Genomic DNA, 1,689 nt, shown 5'->3' with positions numbered 1-1,689 from the left:
TGTCCTGGACTCACTATGTAGACAGACCAGGCTGGCCTCAAGCTCACAGGGATCCACCTGCCTCTGCCTCCCCAAGTGCTGGGATTAAAGGTGTGTGCTACCACCTCTGGCTCTATGCTTCACATTTTAAAAACAGTGTTCTCCAAACTGTAATTCCAAAGCAAAGTAAAATACAAAGTTGACCAGTTATCCACCATAGAGTAACTTGTCAGTAGATTAAAAATACAAAATAAAACAAAAACAAAAACTGACAATCTTTTGCATTACTTAAGTCTTTCCAAGGCATGCGCTGGTACAACACAAACTTCTCCTGTCAGATGCAGCTAGCCTAGCATCCAAACATCATGCACAAAACCTGGTCACAGAAGCGCACTGCACCCACTCCCACCTTGGCCCTGCTCGTGTGTGCATGATTTTTGGAGCATCTGGAGGAGCGAGATAGTATTGGGAAGAGGCAGGAGGAGGAAACAGCGTGAATATCTGGCCATCAGGAGGTCAGCCGAAGTTGTGCAGGGCAAGCCTGAACATGTCGTTGGTGCAAACCCAAGCATCATTGACGTTCTTTAACAGAAACATCTGGTGGAAACCCATGATGGGATCTTCATCTGCCTTGAGCTGGCCTACAACCATGCTGATAATACAGCTATCTAGTGTAGGCTGATGGTCCTGCACCGTGATACTATCTGGAATGGAAGGCTAGATAAATTCTCTACAATGGCAGCTTTTCCCTGGAACTGCTGTCCTTCCCACGTAACGCATGATGCATCAATGTAAACTGAGCCTAGTTGGGTTCTGTCGTTATCAAATAACTGGTAGTAATGCTGAATAAAGCTGGATCCAATCTGTTCCCAAATCGGATTGTCTCCCATCCTGGAGAGTTACCCACCTCACTGAGACCCGTGGGGTTGGTACAATGGCAGCAGCAGCGGCGGCAACCCAGCGTGGTCTCTGGCTCTGTTTCTTAACAATTAAACTTTATTATACAACCCAACTAGCTTACACAAGAAGGAAAAAAGGTTAAAGGGACAAAAGAGTGAACCTTCCGGTATCCGTTCCACAGGACGGGTCCATAGGTGTCTCTCTGGCCCGCAAGTTGGTCCCGCCTGTTCGCTGCTCTACACGCGCTCAAGCCCAGGCTGAACCTGTTGCTTTCTCCTCCCCCACCTGTCTGAGTCACGTGGGAAGGGTGGTCTCCTTCTCCCCTTGAGGGTCAATTAGAAAAACAATAGCCCAGGTGGGGTTCCCAGGTCTGCTTCCTGAATTCCAGGCCCAGGATGGCTCCACTCAGTCTGTCACAAGGTATTCATGGGGTGCCCCAAGGGTAAAGCCTACCAGGACTACTTCCACCTGTGACTTTCCCACACTAATTACTGAAAGAGCTAAAGACCCAGATGATAATGGCTCCTGGATTAACCTGGATGACCAGTGGTATCACTGTAATCCTCTGCACTTAGTGTAGAAAATGTGAGAAATGTACTGCACTCTTATTTTATCCAACAGCCAAGTGCACTGTAGCTGTCTCAGTTATGTTCTCTCGTGTAGACATACCTTAAGAAAAGCCTGTGATAAAATGCTAGCGAGATGACACATTCCACCAAGATTGAGTCCTCTATGTGACAGGAGACAGATGTAACTGGAAAAGCCTTACTGAGAGCTTAAGGTTAGGTGATGGTGAGCAGGGGCAGGAAT

At 47.5% G+C, this 1,689-nt stretch overlaps 1 pseudogene; it reads right to left on the bottom strand.

The window, feature by feature from the left end:
* Window positions 1-202: 202 nt before the first annotated feature.
* LOC127184940 (nuclear transport factor 2-like) lies at window positions 203-924 on the bottom strand (annotated as a pseudogene).
* Window positions 925-1,689: the final 765 nt, after the last annotated feature.

The sequence above is a fragment of the Acomys russatus genome, chromosome X, assembly GCF_903995435.1.
Source record: "Acomys russatus chromosome X, mAcoRus1.1, whole genome shotgun sequence".
In the NCBI taxonomy this organism is placed as follows: Eukaryota; Metazoa; Chordata; class Mammalia; order Rodentia; family Muridae; genus Acomys; species Acomys russatus.
Note: the sequence above shows the minus strand (reverse complement) of the source record. Positions and strands in the feature narration are given on the sequence as shown.